The following is a 25649-nucleotide window of genomic DNA, read 5'->3' as shown; positions in this document are numbered from 1 at the left end:
AAGCAATTCCCTATTTCCTCTCTGCAAACAGCTGGTGAAGAAACATTTGGGAGGCAGTGTGCATTGAGTGCAAGCTGCAGAGCTAGAAGACTAATGCTCAAAGCCCTGCTTCTTCACTTGCCAGTTGTGCAGCTGTGGGCAAAGTGCCTAACCCTGTGTACCTCTGGGTTCTCATATGTAAAAAGAGAAGGATAATCGTTTCCATATAACAAGTGTTCTCTTCTTCAATTTTCATTAACCCTGCAATAAATATATTGATAATTATTCCTGTTTTAGAGGTGAGTAGAGTGAGATTCAGAGTGGTTAAGTAGTCTGCTCAAGGGCACACAGGTTCTAAACTGGGGAGTGAATATTCTGCTGAAGGATTGCCTGATTCTAAACCCTTGCAGTTTCAACTGTGCCAAGATTTCACAACTTGTTTTTATTGACTGGAAAATGGTCCAGGGAAATATTTTTCTTACCTTAGATAAATTTTCTACTAATGATTGTTTTCTGTATAAGAATGTAACCTGAACCAAACAGCTTTTAGATATTGCTATAGTTGAGCACACTACTTTTAAAATATTTAATGTTTATCCCTTTGGGTAGGTGAACTGAGATAGTTGATGAATAAATGACAATTTTTTAATTTGAATTGAAAAAAAACTATTCTATTCAACCCCTGTGCTGTTTGTGTAGATATTAGCAATTTGTTCCCCTAGAAGAACAAGATCTATTGAAAAGTATGTCTAGTTCACAAGAGCAGAAGTTTATTCAGGATGCAGTTCAACTGGGTTTCTTTTCTCCATTTCCATGTGTCAGACTGTCTAAATAGAGATAATTGGGTCTTCAAAGCACTAGATGGAAGCATTAGCAGTTCATTGCCCATAATTTTCTCTGCAGATGAGTTCTGAGACCTACCCAGAAATGAGGAAAAGTGGATCAAACCAAAAGTTAAAGAAACTTTCTCATCTTCTGGCAAACCACTGGCAGCCAGCACTAGCTGGCTATAGTAATTCTGAGGATTATGTATAGCTCATTTTACCATCCCAAACTCATGAAGTTAGACTTCACGTAAAAGGATAATTGACCAAACTGTGTCATATTAAGAAGATTAGGAGAATACCGGACAATTTTTTTTAGTAGGATAATTGATATACGTTCCCAGTCATGACATACATCTGCACTGATATCAACTTGTTTTCATTTACTTAGACAACTGAAATCAAGAACTAAGTTATTTTAAGCAAACAGCTTCATTTTACATTCATTTATTTCTGCTTTGCATGAAGCACAGCTGCATTATAATGTGATCAAGCACAATAAAGTGTGTTTTGTTGTTTTTAGATAGAAGAATTATACCATTCAGATAGATGTACAATTTCACCTAAAGTGTTTTAAAAGTACAAGTGCATGAGATTTTGTTCTCTTCCAAAAATAACTCTTACTCAAACTTTAGAACCTATAGATTTTCTACCTCCTGTTACCAAAAACAAATGAAATGTTCTGAGCCAATTGTCTGGAGTTACTTAATTGAAGTTATTTAACTGGTGGTAACTTTTCCAATGTGTCTGAATCCTTTGGAAAAATAAAATGGCCGAAAATAGCTACTGTGTTCAGAATATTTCCAGAATACCTATATACATACTACATACCATATAAATGTATGTAATATATATATATACACACACACACAATATATGCAGTAAAAATAAATGAATATATGGTATATATTTATATGATATATGGTAAATATATATATATACACATATATAGTATTTACATTTTATATTTGTAGATCTCTCCTGGTACACATATGTGTGACGGTTCTCTAGGTATATAACCAGAAGCAGAGTCTCTACGTCATGGAAAATGCCCATCTTTAGCTTTACTAGATATCACCAAATTCCTCTCTACTCAAATTCAAGATAATTTAAGGAGAGTTTATTTGCAAAGATTTACAAAGTTATGAAGAGAGGGCAAACCAAGCGACAATGCAGTAACCTAGGGCTAGTGGTAGCTGAGCTACTATCCTAGGCCCCAGAGACTGACAGGAGAGGAAGTTTACTTGAAACTGGAGATCATGTAGAAAAAGCTGCCTTGAGAGTAGTAACCTACAGTGGAGAAGACCTAGCATAGAGGAGCCAGAGGAATAAATACCCTATTTTCACTCTCCACTCTTCTGCTATTCTTGTGCCAAAGCCCACCATTAGTAAACGAGAAGGTATTGGAGTCTGTTAATGTTGACCATACAGGTCAGCTTCTCATAGTGAAGAGCAGAGATGGTCTGGAAGGGGAAAATGAATGTGTCCACTATAATATCTATACGAGTCATTAAAAGTATCCTTCTACTGTTGCTGCTAACTGCTATGGAGTACTCCCTAGCACATTTCTTCCATTTTTACCTATCCTCTTATCCAGTGATGAACTCCCAGATTATTTCCAATGCCTTGTTGTCACAAATAAAGCTGCACTGAATCTTCTTGTCTCTTTATGAACTTGATTCCTTAGGGCTACAGATCCAGGAGCAGAACTGATTGGTCTTCAGTGAATGTTTATACTTCATTTGACTGAGAAGTAATGGTTTTTCACTAAGCATGAATTTCATGTGCAGCCTTGTTGTTGCACGTAGCAGTAATTCTTTCTCTTTTCTTTCTGAATAGTGTTTTATTGTATAGATATGCTGTAATTAGTTTATCCATTCACCTGTTGATTGACATTTGGGCTATTTCCAGTTAGGGACTTTTACAAATAAAGCTGCTATGAATATTGGAGTAGAAGTTCTTGTTTAGACACACATTTTCATTTCTTTTGAGGAAATATCTGGGAGTATAATGGCTGCCTTTTATGGTAAGTGGCATGTGCTTATCTTTTTAAGAAATTACCAAGTAAATTTCCAAGCTAGTTGTACCATTTTACATTCTCACTAGCAGTATATGAGCATTCCAGTTTCTCCACAGCCTCACCAACCATTTGGTATGTTCATTCTTTTTAATTTTAGCCAATCTAATGGATGTATAGTGAGATACCTCTTTGGGCATTTTCCTCATCACTAATGAAGTTGCTTATCTTTTTATGTACTTCTGTAGCTTCTTCTGTGAAGTGTCTGCTCAAATATTTTGCCCATTTTTATTGGGTTAATTGTCATATTATTTAGTTGGAAGTATTCTTTATATATTTTAGAAACAAGTGCTTTTTATAATACATGTGTTTCAAATACTTTATCTCAGTCTGGTTTAGCTTTCTGGTTTTCTTAAGGGTGTCTTTTGAAGAGCAAATGTATTTAATTTTGATGAAATCTAATTTATCATTTTTTTCTTCTATGTTTTGGCTTTTTGTATAATAGCTAATAAAATTTTGCCCACCCCAAGATCTATGTTTTGTTTATTTTTGTAAAAGTTTCATATTTTTAGGTTTTACATGTAGTGCTATGCTCAATTTTTAGTTAATTTTTATGTACAGTATGAGCTGTGAGTTGATGTTAATTTTTTTCCACACAGACATTAAATTTACCCAACATCGTTTGTTGAAAAGATTCTCCTTTCCCCATCAAATTGCCTTGACATCTTCATCAAAAATCAATTGATGATCTATGTATATGGGTCTATTTCTAGACTCTCTGTTCTATTCCACTGATTTATATGTCTTTATTTTTGCCAATTTCGAACTGTAGCTTTATAGCAAGTCTTAAAATCAGGTAGAGTTTAACTCCTCCAGGTTTTGTTTTTACTCATTTTGGCTTTCCTAAGCCCTTTGCATTCTGTATGAATTTTAGAAATCAGCTGCCAATTTTTACCAAAAAAAAGACTGATGGAAGTTTGTTTGAGATTGCACTGAATCTGTAGATCTACTTGGGGACAATTGCCAGTTACAATCCATGAATATGGTATATACTCAGTTATTTAATTCATCTTTGAATTTGCTCAGGAATGTTTTCTAATTTTCAGTGTATAAGTCATGAATATCTTTTGTTAGATTTGTTCCTGGGTATTTTGTAACTTTTATCATTAAGTGGACATAAAATTTTATTTTTGAATATTTTGACACTGATATATAAGAATATAAATGATGATTGCTGGGAGAAGATGGCGGAAGAGTAAGACGCGGAGATCACCTTCCTTCCCACAGATACAGTAGAAATACATCTACACGTGGAACTGCTCCTACAGAACACCCACTGAACGCTGGCAGAAAACGTCCGACCTCCAAAAAGGCAAGAAACTCCCCCTGTACTTGGGTAGAGCAAAAGAAAAAAGAAATAACAGAGACAAAAGAATAGGGACGGCACCTGCACCAGTGGGAGGGAGCTGTGAAGGAGGAAAGGTTTCCACGCACTAGGAAGCCCCTTCGCGGGCGGAGACTGCGGGTGGCGGAGGGGGGAAGCTTTGGAGCCACGGAGGAGAGCGCAGCCACAGGGGTGCGGAGGGCAAAGCGGAGAGGTTCCCGCACAGAGGCTCGGCGCCGAGCAGCACTCACCAGCCCGAGAGGCTTGTCTGCTCAGCCGCCGGGGCGGGCGGGGCTGGGAGCTGAGGCTCGGGCTTCGGTCGGATCGCAGGGAGAGGACTGGGGCTGGCAGCGTGAACACAGCCTGAAGGGGCTAGCGCACCACAGCTAGCCGGGAGGGAGTCCGGGGAAAAAGTCTGCAGCTGCCGAAGAGGCAAGAGACTTTTTCTTCCCTCTGTGTTTCCTGGTGCGCGAGGAGAGGGGATTCAGAGCACCGCCTAAACGAACTTCAGAGACTGGCGCGAGCCGCAGCTATCAGCGCAGATCCCACAGCAACAGGGGCACAGAGGAAAAAACGGAGAGATTCCCGCACACAGGCTCGGCGCCGAGTAGCACTCAGCAGCCCGAGAGGCTTGTCTGCTCCCCCGCCGGGGCGGGCGGGGCTGGGAGCTGAGGCTCGGCTTCAGTCGGATCGCAGGGAGAGGACTGGGGCTGGCAGCGTGAACACAGCCTGAAGGGTTTAGTGCACCACAGGTAGCCGGAAGTGAGTCCGGGAAAAAGTCTGCAGCTGCCGAAGAGGCAAGAGACTTTTTCTTGCCTCTTTGTTTCGCGGCGGGCAAGGAGAGGGGATTCAGAGCGCCGCCTAAACGAACTCCAGAGAAGGGCGCGAGCCGCGGCGATCAGCGCAGACCCCAGAGACGGGCGTGAGACGCTGGGGCTGCTGCTGCCGCCTCCAAAAAGCCTGTGTGTGAGCACAGGTCACTCTCCACACCGCCCCTCCCGGTAGCCTGTGCAGCCCGCCACTGCCAGGGTCCCGGGATCCGGGGACAACATCCCCGGGAGAACGCACTGCGCGCCTCAGGCTGGTGCAACGTCACGCCGGCCTCTGACGCTGCAGGCTCGCCCCGCCTCCTCTGTACCCCTCCCTCCCCGCGGCCTGGGTGAGCCAGAGCCCCCGAAGCAGCTGCTCCTTTAACCCCGTCCTGTCTGGGCGGGGAACAGACGCCCTCAGGCGACCTACACGCAGAGGCGGGTCCAAATCCAAAGCTGAACCCCGGGAGCTGTGCGAACAAAGAAGAGAAAGGGAAATCTCTCCCAGCAGCCTCAGAAGCAGCGGATTAAAGCTCCACAGACAACTTGATGTGCCTGCATCTGCTGAACACCTGAATAGACAACGAATCAGCCCAAATTCAGGAGGGGGACTCTGGGAGCAGGAGATATTAATTTTTCCCCTTTTCCTTTTTTTGTGAGTGTATATGTATATGCTTCTGGGTGAGATTTTGTCTGTATAGCTTTGCTTTACAATAGCTTTATTTTACTTCACTATATTATAGCCTCTTTCTTTCTTTCTTTCTATTTTTTCTCCCTTTTACTCTGAGCCGTGTGGACGAAAGGCTCTTGGTGCTCCAGCCAGGCATCAGGGCCGTGCCTCTGAGGTGGGAGAGCCAACTTCAGAACACTGGTCCACAAGAGACCTCCCAGCTCCACGTAATACCAAACGGCAAAAATCTCCCAGAGATCTCCATCTCAACATCAAGACCCAGCTTCACCCAACGACCAGCAAGCTACAGTGCTGGACACCCTATGCCAAACAACTAGCTAGACAGGAACACAACCCCATCCATTAGCAGAGAGGCTGCCTAAAATCATAATAAGGCCACAGACACACCAAAATACACCACCAGACGTGGACATGCCCACCAGAAAGACAATATCCAGCCTCATCCACCAGAACTCAGGCACTAATTCCCTCCACCAGGAAGCCTACACAACCCACTGAACCAACCTTAGCCACTGGGGACAGATACCAAAAACAACGGGAACTACGAACCTGCAGCCTGTGAAAAGGAGACCCCAAACACAGTAAGATAGGCAAAATGAGATGACAGAAAAACACACAGCAGATGAAGGAGCAGGCTCAAAACACACTGGACTTAACAAATGAAGAGGAAATAGGTAGTCTACCTGAAAAAGAATTCAGAATAATGATAGTAAGGATGATCCAAAATCTTGGAAATAGAATAGACAAAATGCAAGAAACATTTAACAAGGATGTAGAAGAAATAAAGAGGAACCAAGCAATGATGAAGAACACAATAAATGAAATTAAAAATACTCTAGATGGGATCAATAGTAGAATAACTGAGGCAGAAGAAAGGATAAGTGACCTGGAAGATAAAATGGTGGAAATAACTACTACAGAGCAGGATAAAGAAAAAAGAATGAAAAGAACTGAGGACAGTCTCAGGGACCTCTGGGACAACATTAAACGCTCCAACATTCGAATTATAGGGGTACCAGAAGAAGAAGAGAAAAAGAAAGGGACTGAGAAAATTTTTGAAGAGATTATAGTTGAAAACTTCCCTAATATGGGAAAGGAAATAGTTAATCAAGTCCTGGAAGCACAGAGAGTCCCATACAGGATAAACCCAAGGAGGAACACGCCAAGACACATATTAATCAAACTGTCAAAAATTAAATATAAGGAAAACATATTAAAGGCAGCAAGGGAAAAAAAACAAATAACACACAAGGGAATCCCCATAAGGTTAACATCTGATCTATCAGCAGAAACTCTGCAAGCCAGAAGGGAGTGGCAGGATATACTTAAAGTGATGAAGGAGAAAAACCTACAACCAAGATTACTCTACCCAGCAAGGATCTCATTCAGATTTGATGGAGAAATTAAAACCTTTACAGACAAGCAAAAGCTGAGAGAGTTCAGCACCACCAAACCAGCTTTACAACAAATGCTAAAGGAACTTCTCTAGGCAAGAAACACAAGAGAAGGAAAACACCTACAATAACAAACCCAATACATTTAAGAAAATGGGAATAGGAACATACATATCGATAATTACCTTGAATGTAAATGGATTAAATGCTCCCACCAAAAGACACAGGCTGGCTGAATGGATACAAAAACAAGACCCATATATATGCTGTCTACAAGAGACCCACTTCAGACCTAGAGACACATACAGATTGAAAGTGAGGGGATGGAAAAAGATATTCCATGCAAATGGAAATCAAAAGAAAGCTGGAGTAGCAATTCTCATATCAGACAAAATAGACTTTAAAATAAAGACTATTACAAGAGACAAAGAAGGACACTATATAATGATCAAGGGATCGATCCAACAGGAAGGTATAACAATTGTAAATATTTATGCACCCAACATAGGAGCACCTCAATACATAAGGCAAATACTAACAGCCATAAAAGGGGAAATTGACAGCAACACAATCATAGTAGGGGACTTTAACACCCCACTTTCACCAATGGACAGATCATCCAAAATGAAAATAAATAAGGAAACACAAGCTTTAAATGATACATTAAACAAGATGGACTTAATTGATATTTATAGGACATTCCACCCAAAAACAACAGAATACACATTTTTCTCAAGTGCTCATGGAACATTCTCCAGGATAGATCATATCTTGGGTCACAAATCAAGCCTTGGTAAATTTAAGAAAATGGAAATCGTATCAAGTATCTTTTCCGACCACAACGCTATGAGACTAGATATCAATTACAGGAAAAGATCTGTAAAAAATACAAACACATGGAGGCTACACAATACATTACTTAATAACGAAGTGATTACTGAAGAAATCAAAGGGGAAATCAAAAAATACCTAGAAACAAATGACAACGGAGACACGACGACCCAAAACCTATGGGACGCAGCAAAAGCAGTGCTAAGAGGGAAGTTTATAGCAATACAAGCCTACCTCAAGAAACAGGAAACATCTCGAATAAACAACCTAACCTTGCACCTAAAGCAATTAGAGAAAGAAGAACAAAAAAACCCCAAAGCCAGCAGAAGGAAAGAAATTATAAAGATCAGGTCAGAAATAAATGAAAAAGAAATGAAGGAAACAATAGCAAAAATCAATGAAACTAAAAGCTGGTTCTTTGAAAAGATAAACAAAATTGATAAACCATTAGCCAGACTTATCAAGAAAAAAAGGGAGAAGACCCAGATCAATAGAATTAGAAATGAAAAAGGAGAAGTAACCACAGACACTGCAGAAATACAAAAGATCATGAGAGATTACTACAAGCAACTCTATGCCAATAAAATGGACAACCTGGAAGAAATGGACAGATTCTTAGAAATGCACAAACTGCCAAGACTGAACCAGGAAGAAATAGAAAATATGAACAGACCAATCACAAGCACTGAAATTGAAACTGTGATTAAAAACCTTCCAACAAACAAAAGCCCAGGACCAGATGGCTTCACAGGTGAATTCTATCAAACATTTAGAGAAGAGCTAACACCTATCCTTCTCAAACTCTTCCAAAATATTGCAGAGGGAGGAACACTCCCAAACTCATTCTACGAGGCCACCATCACCCTGATACCAAAACCAGACAAAGATGTCACAAAGAAAGAAAACTACAGGCCAATATCACTGATGAACATAGATGCAAAAATCCTCAACAAAATACTAGCAAACAGAATCCAACAGCACATTAAAAAGATCATACACCATGATCAAGTGGGGTTTATTCCAGGAATGCAAGGATTCTTCAATATACGCAAATCAATCAATGTGATACACCATATTAACAAATTGAAGGAGAAAAACCATATGATCATCTCAATAGATGCAGAGAAAGCTTTTGACAAAATTCAACACCCATTTATGATAAAAGCCCTGCAGAAAGTAGGCATAGAGGGAACTTTCCTCAACATAATAAAGGCCATATATGACAAACCCACAGCCAACATTGTCCTCAATGGTGAAAAACTGAAACCATTTCCACTAAGATCAGGAACAAGACAAGGTTGCCCACTCTCACCACTATTATTCAACATAGTTCTGGAAGTCCTAACCACAGCAATCAGAGAAGACAAAGAAATAAAAGGAATCCAAATCGGAAAAGAAGAAGTAAAGCTGTCACTATTTGCAGATGACATGATACTATACATAGAGAATCCTAAAGATGCTACCAGAAAACTCCTAGAGCTAATCAATGAATTTGGTAAAGTAGCAGGATACAAAATTAATGCACAGAAATCTCTTGCATTTCTATACACTAATGACAAAAAATCTGAAAGTGAAATTAAGAAAACACTCCCATTTACCATTGCAACAAAAAGAATAAAATATCTAGGAATAAACCTACCTAAGGAGACAAAAGACCTGTATGCAGAAAATTATAAGACACTGATGAAAGAAATTAAAGATGATACAAATAGATGGAGAGATATACCATGTTCCTGGATTGGAAGAATCAACATTGTGAAAATGACTCTACTACCCAAAGCAATCTACAGATTCAATGCAATCCCTATCAAACTACCACTGGCATTTTTCACAGAACTAGAACAAAAAATTTCACAATTTGTATGGAAACACAAAAGACCCCGAATAGCCAAAGCCATCTTGAGAACGAAAAATGGAGCTGGGGGAATCAGGCTCCCTGACTTCAGACTATATTACATACCTTCAGTAATCAAGACAGTTTGGTACTGGCACAAAAACAGAAATATAGATCAATGGAACAGGATAGAAAGCCCAGAGATAAACCCACACACATATGGTCAACTTATCTTTGATAAAGGAGGCAAGCATATACAGTGGAGAAAAGACAGCCTCTTCAATAAGTGGTGCTGGGAAAATTGGACAGGAACATGTAAAAGTATGAAATTAGAACACTCCCTGACACCATGCTCAAAAATAAACTCAAAATGGATTAAAGACCTAAGTGTAAGGGCAGACACTATCAAACTCTTAGAGGAAAACATAGGCAGAACACTCTATGACATACATCACAGCAAGATTCTTTTTGACCCAGCTCCCAGAGAAATGGAAATAAGAACACAAATAAACAAATGGGACCTAATGAAACTTAAAAGCTTTTGCACAGCAAAGGAAACCATAAACAAGACCAAAAGACAACCCTCAGAATGGGAGAAAATATTTGCAAATGAAGCAACTGACAAAGGATTAATCTCCAAGATTTACAAGCAGCTCATGCAGCTCAATAACAAAAAAACGAACAACCCAATCCAAAAATGGGCAGAAGATCTAAATAGACATTTCTCCAAAGAAGATATACAGATGGCCTACAGACACATGAAAGAATGCTCAACATCATTAATCATTAGAGAAATGCAAATCAAAACTACAATGAGATATCATCTCACACCGGTCAGAATGGCCATCATCAAAAAATCTAGAAACAATAAATGCTGGAGAGGGTGTGGAGGAAAGGGAACACTCTTGCACTGTTGGTGGGAATGTAAATTGATACAGCCACTATGGAGAACAGTATGGAGGTTCCTTAAAAAACTACAAATAGAACTACCATATGACCCAGCAATCCCACTACTGGGCATATACCCTGAGAAAACCATAGGTCAAAAAGAGTCATGTACCAAAATGTTCATTGCAGCTCTATTTACAATAGCCAGGACATGGAAGCAACCTAAATGTCCATCGACAGATGAATGGATGAAGAAGATGTGGCACATATATACAATGGAGTATTACTCAGCCATAAAAAGAAATGAAATGGAGGTATTTGTAATGAGGTGGATGGAGTTAGAGTCTGTCATACAGAGTGAAGTAAGTCAGAAAGAGAAAAACAAATACCATATGCTAACACATATATATGGAATCTAAGGAAAAAAGAAAGAAAGAAAAAAGGCCATGAAGAACCTAGTGGCAAGACGGGAATAAAGACACAGACCTACTAGAGAATGGACTTGAGGATATGGGGAGGGGGTGGGGTGAGATGTGACAGGGTAAGAGAGTGTCATGGACATATATACACTACCAAATGTAAAATAGATAACTAGTGGGAAGCAGCCGCACAGCACAGGGAGATCAGCTCGGTGCTTTGTGACCACCTAGAGGGGTGGGATGGGGAGGGTGGGAGGGAGGGAGATGCAAGAGGGAAGAGAAATGGGAACATATTGTATATGTATAACTGATTCACTTTGTTATAAAGCAGAAGCTAACACACTATTGTAAGGCAATTATACTTCAATAAAGATGTTTAAAAAAATAAAAAAATAAAAATAAAAAATAAAAAATAAAAAAAAAAATAAAAAAAAAAAAGCAAATGCAAAAAAAAAAAAAAAGAATATAAATGATTATATATATGATCTTATTTTTTCCCTCCTGTTTTCATTTTATATGCTGAATTACACTGAGTGATTTCAAGTGTTAAAACAACCTTGCATTCTTGAAATGAGTCCAACTTAGTCATCATGTATTACTTTCTTCATATATTGCTGTATTTGATTTCTTAGATTGTTACGAATTTTTGTGACTATCTCATGAGAAAATCTATAATTGTCTCTCTTTTAAAAATTCTTTGCCAAATTTTGGTATTATGTTATACCGGCCTCCTAAAACTTGTTGGACAGTGATCTTTCCTTCTCTGTTTTCTAAAAATGTTTATGTAAGTTTGGTATTATTTCTTCCTTCAATGTTTGATAAAACTCAGCAGTAAAACCATCTATGCCTGGGGTTTTCTTTTTTGGAAAAGTTTTTCATAACAAGTTCACTTTTATTAATAGAGGCATATTTAGATTTTCTATTTGTTCATGGACGATTGTGGTAACTTGTACTATTAGAGTCTGCGTCATCTAACTTGTCAATTTTGGGGGCATAAAATTGCTTACAGTGTTGTATTATTAACATTTTTTTAAAATAAATTTATTTATTTTTATTTATTTATTTTTGGCTGTGTTGGGTCTTCGTTTCTGTGCGAGGGCTTTCTCTAGTTGCGGCGAGTGGGGGCCACTCTTCATCGCGGTGCGCGGGCCTCTCACTGTCGTGGCCTCTCTTGTTGCGGAGCACAGGCTCCAGATGCACAGGCTCAGTAGTTGTGGCTCACGGACCCAGTTGCCCTGTGGCATGTGGGATCTTCCCGGACCAGGGCTCGAACCCATGTCCCGTGCATTGGCAGGCAGACTCTCAACCACTGCACCACCAGGGAAGCCCTATTATTAACATTTTAACAACTGTAGAGTCTGCTGTGATAACTTCCTTTTCCTTCCTGATATTTTGATGATATGTGTTCTCTCATTTCTCCTGATCAGTGTTGTTTGGGGTTTGGCAATTTTGTGACCTTTTCAAAGATTCATCTTTTGCCTTTGTTAATACTCTCTATTGTCTGTTTTCTATTTTATTGATTTCTGCCTTATCTTTATTATTTCTTTACTTCTACTTTGAGATTACTTTCTCTTATTTGTGCAGCTTCTTAAAGTAGAACCTTGGGTTAATCACTTTAGGTATTTCTTCTTTTTCAATTCATGCATTTAAAGTTTAAGTGTTTATCTAAGCACTGCTTTACTGAATCTCACAAATTTTGATATGTTGCATTTTAGTTCTCATTTAGTTTAATACTTTCTAATTTCCCTTGTGATTTTGTTTTTGAATCGTGAGTTATTTAGAACTGTGCCATTTAGTTTCCAGATATTTGCAGTTCTTCCAAATATGTCATTATCTATTTCTGATTTAATCCTATTGTGGTCAGAGAATATATTCTGCATGATTGTAATACTTTTAAGCTGTTTATGGCCTATATATAAGTCTATCTCCGAAAATACACTATGTGCATTTGAAAAGAATGCCTATTCTGTTCTTGTTAGATGTAGCATTGTATAACTGTCAGTTATATAAAGGTGACTGAGCTTGTTTTTCAGCTCTTACTCATTTATGTCTAGTTCTATCAATTACTGAGAGAGATATGTTAAAATCTCCTACAATGATTGTGGAATTGTCTATTTCTTTCTTTAATTCTGTCAATTTTTGCTTCATGTATTTTGGGGGATTATTATTAGGGACATACTCATTTATAATTATAATGTTCTCCTAACGAATGGGTCTGTTATCATGAAATGTCTGTCTTTGTCTTGAGATCTATTTAATCTGATATTTAAATAGCTATGCCAGACTTCTTTTACGTATTTTTGGCATGTTATGTTGTGTTCCACCTAATTACCTTTAATCCATTTGAGTCTTAATATGTAGAGTGTCTCTTCTAGGCAGCATATAGTTAAGTCTTGCTTTTTAAAAATCTGCTCTGTCAATATCTGCCTTTTAATTATTGTGTTTAGATCAGAGGTAGGCAAATTTTTCTTAAAGGCCGGATAATAAATATGTTAGGTGTATCAGTCCAAAAGACAAATTTGAAGACTATACAGTATATATATATATACACAAACACATATATATTAAATATAATCACTTAACAATGTAAAACCATTCTTAGATTGTAGGCATTAAAAAAAAAAGGTGGCAGGCAGATTCGGCTTGTGGGCTATAGTTTTCCAATCTCTGTTTTGTACTATTAATATCTAGTATGATTATTGATATTTCTAGATTTAGGTCTATCATTTTATTATGTGCTTTCTGTTTGTACCAACTATTTTTGCTACTCTGTTCCCCTCTCCTGCCTCCTTTAAGAATATTTGAATGTATTAGTATTTCATGTTAATGTACTCTTAGATATCAGCTATATCTTTTGTATTATTTTTGAAGTTACTTTTTGGATTACAACATACATACCTAAACTTCCACAGCCTACTTAGAGTTAATATTGTACTGCTTGATATGGATGTAAAAGGCTTGCAACCACAGAGGTCCCTTTACCACCCTCCCTACCTTTATGCTATAATGTGATCTGGGTTATATCCGCCTACACTGAAAACATCATAAGACATGATATAAGTTTGGGGCTGCTTAGTCGTATATACATTTCAAAGACCTTAAGAGGAAAGTGCATTTATATTTACCCAGGTATTTATCATTTCTACTGCTCTTCCTTCACCCCTGAAGTTCCAGATTCCTCCTTATATCATTTCTCTTCACTCTGCAGAATTTCCTTCAGGATTTCTGGTAAAGTAGGTATACTGACAATGAAGTTTCTTAGTTTCTGTTCACCTGAAAATGTTCTTATTTCTCCTTCATTCTTGAGGGATATTTTCACTGAGTATAGAATTCTGAGTTGATAGTTCTTTTCTTTTAACACTTTAAATAGATACTATCCCACTATCTTCTGGCCTCTGTAGTTTCTGATGAGAAATTTGTAATTTGTGGACGTTTGAATCGTTTTTTCTCTGTATGTGATGTGTTGCTTATTCCTAGCTGTTTCAAAGAGTATTTTCTTTATCCTTGACTTTCAGTAGTGGGATAATGGTTAAGTCCAGGCATAGTTTCTTTGGAGTTATTCAGTTTGCATTATTTTAAGATTCTTGAATCTATAAGTTTATGTGTTTCACCAAATTTGGAAATATTGTCTATTCTTCAAATACATTTTCTGCTTTATTGTTTTTCTCCAGTCCTTCTGGAAGTTAAAGTATAGATTTCTCATCACATACTGTGCCTTTTGCATTTCATTCTGTTTAGTTTGTTTCTTTAACCTGTTTTTCTTATGACATTCTCCTCTTTTGTAGAGACCATGTTATGTGGTACTCTGTTCCAGAGGCCAAATAGTTTCATGAAATTTTTTACTGCAGCATACAATTAGATAAGTTCTACAAACATATACTTTCTCTAGGTCTTCCAGATGCTATTTTCTCCCTCTTTTATGGGCTACAGGTCATGTTTTAAAAATTTTTTTTAGAATTTCCATATAATTGACATATATATGTATATAACATATAATTATATCATACATGATATAATTGACATATGGCATTGTGCAAGTTTAAAGTGTATGATGTAATGATTTTGTATATGTATATATTGTGAAAAGATTACCACAGTAAGGTTAACTAACACATTTGTCACCTCACACAGTTACAATATTTTTTCTTATAAAAAAAGGAGGAAATCCTGCCATTTGTGGCAACATGGATGGGCCTTGAGGGCATTAAGCTAAGTGAAATAACAAAGACAGAGAAAGACAAATACTATGTAATTTCACTTATGTGTGGAACCTAGGAAGACAGAACTACAGAGAGCAGATTGCTGGTTGCCAGGGATGGGGTGGAGGAAGAATGGGTAACGGTGGTCAGAGGGTACAGATTGTTACATATCCTCAAACAAAGCAAGAGCTCATAAGAGTCGATATCTGACAAGAGACACAATGAATGAACAGACCTCAGTCCTCTTCTCTGTCCACAGATACAGTGTACAGATCCCTCTCTCAGAACAGCGGTGGTTAGTGTATGATACTCCCAAAGTTCCAGTTTCTCTTGGTGGCTTATTTCTTCTACACATACTGCCTTGTCTTCTAATTGTCTGAAAAAGTATAATTCCCAGAATGCATTAATTTTTGTCTCTTTCCTGGAATATTTTAATTATGGAGACCGTGCCTTCCAAGTTGCCCTATAGCTTCATTTGCGGTGTCACTTTTGCCTGGTTTTAAGGCTGGCTTCATATTAACAGTACTTTTTTGAGAAAACTAAATTTGGATATTGCTGGTTTTACTTATAAGGTTGAGTTATATGAAGAAACCTTGAAGTGATGCTCATGAACACTTCTCCTGGCCCCCTGAGGTACACAGGAAGGGGGGCCACTCTCATCTTCAGCCTCAGCAGTGAGACCATCCCTCAGTCTTCTGACTACCACCAGTCTCCTCTGCTTCTGCTTGGAATTTAGGGAGATTTGCAGTCTGGGCAAATGGTCTTACTTCTGAGTTGAAAAATACAATGCTCCTCAAGGAGTAGAACTCTCAAAGGTCAGCATTCTGGCCCTGTGCCTCTGAGTCAGGGGACAAGTGTCTCCAGGTCCATTTTAGAGAAAAATTAGAACAGGTTTGGATTCAGGTAACCAGACATCATTTAAAATCAGAATGCACACCTCAATGCAAGTTTTTTAATGAAGAAAGCATTCCTGGCTCTCTCCCTTTCCTGCCTTTAGTCTTTTGGTTCCAAACTCTAAGTCAGCTTCTGAGCTTTCTTAAGGCACAGCATTACTGGACCTCTGACTCCCATATCCTGTGCACTCTCTCACCAAGTCTCCCCTGCTTCGTCTGCCTTCTCCTTCTAAGTATGAGCTTCATTTAGCAACCGTGTTTGGAGATAATAAACATCCTGAAAACACAGACAAAATGGAATATATTTATATTTGTAGGCTTCCATTCATGTTTGTATAATGATTCTTGTAGTCTTTAGGACTGTAGACCATTCTGTAAATGGCAAATGTATGGACAAGGTGCAAATTTTGTGCTATCTGACTAGTTATTTGAGTGATAGCAACACAGTGATCAACCTTTTAACACATAGATAGACAGATTATTACTTTTCCTAGTCATTTTGTTAGTAGATTCTATAATATAGGAGTTTTTAGACCACCAGATATTTCAAATTAATAATGTTCAATAAATTAGAAATCCATTTTCTCCTCGTTGTAGAAGGAAGCCAGTTGTCATAGGTATTATTTTATTAATCTTTCTGGATTAAATTCATTAAAAAATGTGTTCTGTTGGAAAATTTGATAACATTTTATTTTTAGTGACCATGAGCTAATACTAAATTACAGTGTAATGCTTCTGGAAGTGCATGTGACAGCCATATGAATACCAGATGAACTCATAATTATCTGTACTATAATAATGAATAGCAAGCCAATTTATAATGATACACTTAAAATAAAGCACTTCTGAAATCTTATGTTCTCATCAATTTTAAGAATGAGACGTGACTATAGATCACTGGAGCAACTGTGGGCATTCAGTGAACTGCACTCCAGGCTTCGGTTTTGTTTTCTGGTATTTCAGGCACCATTACAATGATTTTGAAAACTGAAAAATATCATGACACCATGGTGGGAAGGGGGCGGTGTATGTATTCAAGGAGGGCATGTTTATAGGTATGATTATGAGAAACATTTTTAAGAATAGAATAAAATGACTGCTGCATTTCAAAGGAAACTACAACACATATGTATTAATTAGTAAACAATTGAGGAACATAATAAAAAATGTCCAGTGGCTAGCTAGTGAAAGTATGCAACCCTAAGCAGGCTTAGCCAATTACTTAGTAAGTAAATTATTCTATTTTACCTCCAAATAAAAATGTATTTCTCTAGGTTCCCTTTTTGTTTCACAAAAGAATAATTTTACCAAGTTCACGGGCTGTCTTATTAAATTTAATAATTAATATTGTAGTGATTTGGCATACAAGACTGATATTACAAAGATGAGAGAATCCAGGGATGCTGGCATAAGGCAGCTAAAACTTGCAGCTGGACCATTATGACTGAAGAGAGGATCAAGCCCTGTAGAAGTTCAAATAAGGGAGAGGAAGCAGTTAGTTGCATATTTAAAAAATAACATTTGAGATAAGCCTTAAGGAATGTAATATTGGGACACATAGTGGTTTAGAGGGTGTATTTTAGATAAAGAACACAGCATGAACAAATACATGGAGACGGAAAAGTACCATATGTTTCTAGAACGACAAAGATGTTTTGTGTGTATAAAGTTCATGCCTGTGATTTGTGGGGAATAAGCACAAAGAGATAGTGTACAGTCTCTGAAGAACTGAGGCCTAAAGTGACCAGATAAGAAGTTTGGTGTTAATTCATAAAGACAGTGTGTGAGTATCCAGGAAATAGAAAAAGGCAGAAGCTTTTTCATTCATGAGTCATCTGAGCCATGCTCCTGTCGCACTGTGCAAAATGGGCTAGATTAAGGAGTAGAGGAACCCAGGGTTCCCAGCTAGGGGGCTAATACAATGGTTCAGTGAAAGTAATACCCAATGGTGGCAGCGGGAAAGGAAAGGAAGGATGCAGATGTGTGATAGGCGTGGTGGAGCTGGCATCAACAGGGTTTTCAGGCTGCTTGTTCACAATGAATCCTTCCCCAACATACTGTTGTCCTTGAGTGAATCTATTAATTGAATGAAGGCATTGCGTTGAATTTCACTGAACTAGGTTTTTACAGAAATGTATGCCCTCATGTATTTGTGTTATTCTAGTGTACATGACACATTAAAATTCATTTAAGATGATTATAAACATTTAAAATTTACCTGATATAAGTAACTCAAATAACTATATAATAATAAATCAATGAATTATACACATATAAGATACAGGTATATATATACACATTTTATGAAAATAATCTGTGCACGTCTGCCTGTTCTAAAGAGATGAGACCCCTGCAAGGCCAAAGCACAATGAGACCCACTGACCCCAGGTTGGGCTTGGCCACAACCGACTCTTCCAGCCTCATCTCTTACACTCTTTCTCTTCGCTCTGCCATCTCACCATCCCTCTTCCCAAGCGCAGCTCTTGGTGCATGTTTGGCGCTTGCTATTGTTTACTAAATGAAGAAATGGATGGAGGGAGGGAGGAAGGAAAAAAGGAATGAAGGAAGAAAGGGAGGGAGGAAAGGAGTCAGCAAAGGAAGAGCACAGGAGCCCTGCATCCACCTCGCCAGCTTTATCATCTCAGGCAAGTTAATCAACTCCCTGAGGCTTGAGCGTTTCAGTCTGTAAAAAGGAAACAATAGGATTGTTAAGAAAAATTAAAAACTAACGTATTATGATATCTGGTATTATACCAGCCAGATAGTAGTAGATATGCACTTAGAGTTGCTCCCACCCTGGTAATGTCGTATTTTACCACCTGCATCCCACTTCCTTTCTTCTTTGGGTTCCTTACTATAGATTCTTGGATGGCAGAGATAACCATGGAGGCTGATAGCTTTGGATGGATGAGTAAGTGATGGAATCAGTATGTTTCTATTTACTAGATTTGTATCAATCCATCCAAATTCCCTTACCTAGTCTCTTTTATAACTATTGGCAAATATTTTTAAAACTGTTGACTGGGTATGAAGTGTGGGCAGTGACTGTGCAACAGAACAACTCAGTGGTTCAGAGCGTGAAAGTCTTGGCCTCATGAGTGTAGTTCTCTAACTCAGCAGCTGGCTACAGGTCATCATCAAATACCAGTAAATAAAAATACTCTGTCATTTTCAGTAGAGCACAACTAATAGAGAGAAACTAATTCGGTTAGCAAAATTAGTATTTTTAGGTAGGCAAACAGAAGGTAAAGTTTTTCAGTCCATATTTAAATTAGAGCTTGTTTATATTCTAGATAATAGGGAGAAAAAAGCTCTTATTTTTAAATTCTACAGAAATGTGAAAATAAATGTGATTCATATTATATCTGCCTAAGGCTTTCATAAAACACAATTTCCAAAATAATGTATCTATTATATTTTATGTTTGTGAGGATAGTTTGAAACATATATTTCTACTCAGGGACTTTTGAACTAAGCAATGGAACAAACTGCAATAATTAGCTGAACTACAAACCAAACTTGAATGTTAATGTGTTTTTACATAAACAACTTCTTGTTACAGGAGATTGTTTGAGGAACTTAAAACATTTCTTATACTCTGTACCTCAATCAACCAGAATCGTATAGACCCCGAAAGGACTAATGGGGAGTGAGTGTGAGGCTGACCTGCCACGTTCATGCAAAGCCTTTCACCCTCTTCCACTAGGCGACCAGGCTGTGCGGCAGGGCCTTGTAAAAATCCCCTCCGTTATTTTCTCCCACATCCAAGGCCAGTGGTCGAGAGGAAGAGCTGGTGTCTGACAAGGGAGCCTGACTATATCCCTGGGCATCTCACTTCCCTCTGGACCTATTTTCCTATTATGTGGGTGCCTGGGAACTTTTTTTTGTATGCTAAATACTGTGAATTTTATGCATTTGGAACCATATATTTTTGTGTGCCTCTAAATATTCTTGAGCATTGTTTTGGAAAGCAGTTAAATTACCTGCAAACAATTCATCTTTCCAAGGTTTTCTTTAAATCTTTTTGATAAGTTAGGGTTGATATTTTTTTCCCTATTACTAAGCCAATACCCATCTGATTCCTCTTCCCAGTGCCTGTTAAATCATGAGGGTTTTCTACTCTGTCTGGTGAGAACGTGATCTAGTCCCAGCCCTGTGACACTTTGGGGAGTGTTTCCCCCGCTCCTTTTGGGTGGTTTGTTCCACAGGCTCAGGCAGTTTCCTTACGTGCATGCACCAATCAGTATTCAGTCAAAGACTGTCTGCAGGTCTCCAGAGCTCTCTCTCTCTTTCCCTGAGCACATGTCTCGTCTCTAGCTCTGCGCCAGGCGGTGAACTACAGCCATCGTAGGGCTCCTCTGGGGACCACAGTCCTGTGCTGCTTGATGCTAAGTATCGAACAACCATTGTTTCGTACCATCTATGCTGCTGTTTGCTATTTTAAGGAGGGAGAATAAATCTAGTCCCTGTTACTCCATCTGGGCTGGAGGCAGAAGTTGAATTGGTCAAGGTGATAAGAAAGTTAAAGAGATCCAAAATGCTCTCAGTATTGTCCATTGTTATTAAACAAAACAAAGACTGGCACCTTTTCAACATCTTTGTGGATGGATAAAAAGCTTAATATGCAGGGAAACTGTGTTTTGTAATACAATATTGACTATGAATGGTAAAACTTTTAGGGACTACTGGAATCTTGAGAGTGTTATCAAATGATCTCCCAGATGTGAAAGTGGCCAGGAAATCAAGTGGTTTTCTTAAACTGGTTTTCACATTTTATTTAAAATGTCCTTATTACATTGCTAAGAATTCTTAAAACTCTATATTATGTTTTCTAGGTATTCAAAATAAGAAGCAATGTAACATTGTTTATCATCTGAGAGAAATTATAAATATTTCGTAACTACTGTGACTGAAAAGAAAAACAAAATCAAAATGTACTTGCTAGAGGTTTGAAGTCTAAAGCCCTTTGAAGAAAAATTTTAAATTCTAAAAGATTAGAGATCATAGAAAATTGGAGGACAGTATAAAGTTAATATTTATTACTAGGGATTGGATAACATATTACCAGATTTAAACTTAAAATCTAAAGACTGGGAACAAAATAAAACACATCTCAGAATTACTGTTTTCAAAAAACCATCACCAATAGCTACACACGCACAAGAATTCCATAGACTTGCTATAAGCAGGATCCCAGAGCTCAATTTTATTTATGAACGTATTAATTTAGGAAGTCTTTGCTATTCACTCAACATGATTTCATTGCATGCTTTATGTGTTACTAAGCTATTATATGTACATATTATTTTCACTTAGCCAATTCCCTAAAGCAAGCATTGCTTTGCAGTCCCTAAAAATATACTTGGAATTGGGGGTGAGGGTACATTCTGGCACTTAATCCTGCCAAGCAGATGATATTGTGGAAATTTTTGCCATTCTGGTGTCACCAAGAGATGAATGACACCCTAGCAATGTATTGTCTCCATAAGAATTTTGTATTTCAGTTACTTATATTGGATATCACTTTGTTAAACATGGGTTCTAACTCTTGCTTTTGTTGATAGGCTGTTTTAAGAAATATCCCTGTATTATATAAAAGCAAATAATTTATTTGAAAAGTATATATTTGTAATTTGTCAGACACTTCTTGATTTTTAGTTTCACTACTTACTTTCATGTTCCTACTAAGATGTGCCTTTCTAAAATATTTTAGAAACCATGCATCTATAAGATTGAGTTAGTTGTTGAATGCAAGAAGAAAGAGAGAAGTCAAGGACAACTTCTAGGTTTCTGATTTACATCGCTAGTGAATGGTGTGACTTCAGAGGGAACATGGGGAAAAGGATGGGTTTCTGATGAGAGTGAGATAGGCGAGTTGAATTTGGAATATGCTGAATTTGAAAGTGCCAGTCAGACTAGCAAATGCATGTATTGCTTTGAAGCTCAACAGAAAGATCTGGGCTGATATATTTACCAGAGTGGATGGTTAAGTTTGGGGTAGCCTGTGTAGAGCAGGACTGACCAATAGATATATATGAACCACATATGTAATTTAAAATTCTTCTAATAGCCACATTTAAGAAAATAAAGATAAACTTTAAAAATACTAATTTTAATGATATTAGCTCAATATATTCAAAATATCATCTCAACCTGTGGCACTAGCCACATTTCAAGTGCTCACGGCCACATGCAGCTCCTGGACTGTGCAGGTGTAGAGTGAGAAAGGAGGGTTGTGAACAGACCGACGTTTAAAGATGGAGAGCCCTCATCTGGAGGTTAAGAGGTCTTTCTGGAGCTCAGCTTGCCCACAAGTAGAGAGCAGCAGCTTAGCACCTCCCCTCAGGGATTACTTTCTCAGTAGCCTGAAACATCCAAGGTCACTCCCCAAACTAGTTTCCATTCTGAGAAAGGACCTCTTCTTTCCAGGTTGCAAGTCAGCAGTGACCTCTCCACCTGAGGCTTGCAGGTGTGTTTACCAACAATATCTTCATCAGTGCAGTGCAATGTGTAGCCTTCCTACAACAACCGTACGCGTTTAGTGTCACATCCTGCTCACTCAGCTGCACCAGGGACTTCCAGTCTCGGAAGTGGGCACGTGGGAAAGGCATAAGGCAACGAAACCACTCCCTTGCTTAGTGCTTTGCAGTTTATTTTCAGCCATTGTCAGCCAATGCCAAATTGAGGTCCAGAGCCAGCACTGCCAGAGACCCAAGTTTAGTGGAGGGGAGGGGAAGATAATCAACTCATCTTTCTTCTCTTCAGTATTTTCCTTTATTCCTTGCTCTTCCCCTCCTTCTCCTCTCCACTTTCTCATTTTCCTTTTCAACTCTTATGTCATTTTTTTCTCCTTCCTCTAACTGTAACCTTTTCTCCTCTTGTTTTCCTTATTTTCTCCCATTCTTTGTTCTTATTTCTTTCCCATTTATTGTCTTCTATATTTTCCATTCCCTATATTTTAGTATACCTATATATAATGTAAATATAGAATATATAGATATAGGTATTCTGTATTTTATATATATATTTCTACCTACTCTATCTGTCAAATCACTTAACTACCTTGAAGAGATAGTTTCCTTTCATAATTATTGGCGTAATAAAAAAGTCATACATATTGGGAGGATTATTTTCATTTAGCTGACTCTAACATAGGCTAGAAACACGTTTTATGATCTGTTATATTATTGAATACTGTCTTAATGTGCCAGACTTTTATTTTATTTTTATTTAAGCAATATTTTTAATCCATAATTACATTTGTTAATTTGCAAAATTTATTTAGTGCCTGCTGTCAGCCTTTTTCTTAAATTAAGAACCATGCAATAAATTAGTTCATACTGGTAATTATATTCTCTGAAATTATTGATGCAAATCAAAACTAGAATGTCAAAGTATTTTCTCAAGTGAAGCTGAACCAAACCCATAATTTAGGTTTGTTGCTAATTCTAATTGCATGTCAACACTCCTTATAATAGATTTCTATACTTCTTCTGGATCATGGATCTGGAGCTATGGAATATTACAGTTGAAAAGAAGCATCAAGAGCAAATCTTTCAAATATCTCATTTTACAAATATTTATGCTGTAGCTCAGGGCGGTGTCCTGATTTGCCCAAGGTCAGAGAGCAAGTTAGAAGCAGAGGCAGGTTTGGAAGAGAAGTGGAGATAATTCAAACTTTGTAGACCCTGCTCTGTTCTAGGCAAGGCAGGGACTCGATACATCCTCTTATCTGTTCTCTCTTATAGGTGGTTCTCTATGTTATCTGTGTGTGTGTGGGTGGGTGGGTGGGTGTCTTTCCAGAAGGAAGGAAAGAGAGCAAGAGGACTGCTTCTCTAAGAATCATATAGCATCAGAAAGGGATTTGTCCCTTCACAAGACATGAAGATAACATCTAAATCTCCTCCCTCCACAACCCCGTACCTGGACTGGTCACCAGTATTCTCAGCTGGCCTCACTTGTTGTCATCAGCAGGCTCAGGGGACAGTCTGTCCTTCTGTCTTGGTTTGTTTTCGGGATATTTTTTGGAGGGGTGAAATGTTATGAAGGGCAGTGATGACAAGCACCACCATTTAATCACACCAGCACACAGGGTCATTGCTGTACGTTCACAGTCTGGGACACACCAGCACACAGGGTCATTGCTGTACGTTCACAGTCTGGGACACACCAGCACACAGGGTCATTGCTGTACGTTCACAGTCTGGGACACACCAGCACACAGGGTCATTGCTGTACGTTCACAGTCTGGGACACACCAGCACACAGGGTCATTGCTGTACGTTCACAGTCTGGGACACACCAGCACACAGGACCATTGCTGTACGTTCACAGTCTGGGACACACCAGCACACAGGGTCATTGCTGTACGTTCACAGTCTGGGACACACCAGCACACAGGACCATTGCTGTACGTTCACAGTCTGGGACACACCAGCACACAGGGTCATTGCTGTACGTTCACAGTCTGGGACACACCAGCACACAGGACCATTGCTGTACGTTCACAGTCTGGGACACACCAGCACACAGGACCATTGCTGTACGTTCACAGTCTGGGACACACCAGCACACAGGACCATTGCTGTACGTTCACAGTCTGGGACACACCAGCACACAGGACCATTGCTGTACGTTCACAGTCTGGGACACACCAGCACACAGGGTCATTGCTGTACGTTCACAGTCTGGGACACACCAGCACACAGGGTCATTGCTGTACGTTCACAGTCTGGGAGGAATGAGTTTTTATTAGACTGTCAGCAACTACAGTACAAGACATAAAAAATATTTTTAGAACTCAGAATTTGTTTTTAAATCAAATTACATGGGCGAATGTACACATAATTAATGCGTATAGTGAACATGTTTCTCTTTCATGTGTGTGAGACTGTGTAATCCCAATGTCTGCCACCTGGTGTCCCCACATCTTCTGGCCTTTTGGGGTCCCCCCTCTCCTTTACTGTTAAGCAGAATAACTCAAGCCCTCATCCATGTACTGTGCGAATGTAGCGGCTTATTGTCCCCCTTCCTCTCTCCAGCGGCTCCCTGGTTTTGTACTAGGTTAAGTAAGTAAGTAGTAAGTCCCCTACACACAAACAAGTTCTGTTCCAAGAGTGCGTTCATAACTCCAATTTGTTCATAAGTCCAACAAAGTTAGCCTAGGTACCTAACTAACACAATCGGCTATATAGTAACGTACTGTAATAGGTTTATAGTACTTTTTGCACAAATAATACATTAAAAACAAACAAAAAATAAAGAAAACATTTTTAATCTTACAGTACAGTACCTTGAAAAATACAGTAGTACAGTACAACAGCTGGCATACAGGAGCTGGCATCAAGTGAACAGGCAAGAAGAGTTACTGAATGGAGGAGGAAGGAGAGGTGGGAGGTAGCAGAGCTGAAGGATTGTCAGCAATAGGAGACAGAGGGCAAGCTGCAATTTCACTCATGTCTGATGTTGATGGCACAGGTTCTTGTTT

The 25649-nt window shown here is 38.6% G+C and overlaps 1 protein-coding gene across 1 annotated transcript in view; it reads left to right on the top strand.

Annotated features, from left to right (window-relative positions):
• Positions 1-25649, top strand: part of PACRG (parkin coregulated) — a 526594-nt gene that overhangs the window by 176754 nt on the left and 324191 nt on the right. The window lies entirely within an intron of this gene.

The sequence above is a fragment of the Balaenoptera acutorostrata genome, chromosome 14, assembly GCF_949987535.1.
Source record: "Balaenoptera acutorostrata chromosome 14, mBalAcu1.1, whole genome shotgun sequence".
Taxonomy (NCBI): domain Eukaryota; kingdom Metazoa; phylum Chordata; class Mammalia; order Artiodactyla; family Balaenopteridae; genus Balaenoptera; species Balaenoptera acutorostrata.
The sequence above is the reverse complement of the archived record's forward strand: the minus strand, read 5'-3'. Positions and strand labels throughout refer to the sequence as shown.